The 1375-nt window shown below is 46.7% G+C and overlaps 1 pseudogene; it reads left to right on the forward strand.

Annotated features, from left to right (window-relative positions):
• The first annotated feature begins 298 nt into the window (after positions 1 to 298).
• On the forward strand, positions 299 to 418 carry LOC132655003 (small nucleolar RNA SNORA17; annotated as a pseudogene).
• Positions 419 to 1375: the final 957 nt, after the last annotated feature.

Below are 1375 nucleotides of genomic sequence, written 5' to 3' on the forward strand. Positions count from 1 at the left end.
GAAAGAAGTGCAGTTACAATACTAAATACAATAAATACAATACAATACTAAAGATATTGACAGTGGTCTGTAAAACTTTGGAAGAAATTATTAGAATGTTTTATTACAAGGGAATGCTAAATTACAATATAGTAATGCTTAAACAGTTAAACATTAGACACCACATATTCTACTAGAGCATCACAAGAGGCCCCATAAAAACATACAATATGAATGTTTTGTGTATCAGTTGAAAATGAACAGTTTTAATTAAAAAAATAATTGTACATTATAGAAGAAGCCAAAAAATCAAAAGGTACCTGCCCCCAGAGGCATTGCAGTTGTGTTTTCTGTGTCACATGTGTGTCAATACGAGCAGAGAGGCTATGTCTACGCTCAGTGCTCTGATCCACAACTGAATGATGAACAGCCTAATAGTCTCTCAAAAAATAGCAAGCCCAAGATGAGCACCATCTTGGCACCAGGGTGTCAGGACAGGGAGCTCTCCTGAGACAACCAAGAGTCTACTACAGTGCAAGCTTCCAGGGTAGGGAGCAAGCCGTAGACTTAGAAGAACCCAGCCTGGGACTGTGGGCCATGAGAGAGAGAGAGAGCGAGAGAGAGAGAGAGAGCCTGAGACAAATTACCCTTGCATAGGGCCACTTGGTTGCGTCCCAGTGAGGAGTGACCACCAGAGTGATGTCATGGGACCAAGACAGGGAGCTTGCCTTAGATGACCATCAGTCTGCAGCTGCATAGGGCTATGCCTAAGATGACCCCTGCTTGGTCACTCCTGAGATCACTCCTGAAACAAACACCAGATACTCAGAGACCCTGGACACCACTAAAAGGAGCAAGTAAGTGGTGGGGAAATAGAAGAGAAAGAGAAACAGAAGGATATGGACACAATGAAGAGAGGCATAACGGGAGACTCAAGAGTAGTGAAGAACAGCCTGATGTGAGTAGCCAGTGATGCCACTTGGGACCATGGTGGGGTCATGGCATGTGCTGCCATCCAAGGCCATTTCTGGGTTTGTGGTCCTGCAGTAGCAGGGGTCTGTAACCACCAAAGGCCAAGCAGATGTCCTTGCTTTGGGCTGCCTCCCTGAGATATATTGATGTCCGAGGGCTGTGAAGAACTGGCCCCACTTCTCACTTGGGCATTCTGGAAGAGCTGGATCAGGGGTCATGAGAGCAGGAGAACTGCCCCTGTCCCTAGCCAGCTGTAGTACTCAAGAGAGTCATCCCTGAACCTCACTTGGGCAGCACAGTAGTGCTGATCCTAGTGGTGGGGGGTTGGGTGAACTGTCCCTGAAATTTGTCTGCTATTTGGTGACATTGGGGAAGGGAGAGAAATTGCCCCCTTTACCTCTGGCCATCAATGGCAGCCAGGAGA

This window comes from Meriones unguiculatus, chromosome 6, assembly GCF_030254825.1.
Source record: "Meriones unguiculatus strain TT.TT164.6M chromosome 6, Bangor_MerUng_6.1, whole genome shotgun sequence".
Classification (NCBI taxonomy): Eukaryota; Metazoa; Chordata; class Mammalia; order Rodentia; family Muridae; genus Meriones; species Meriones unguiculatus.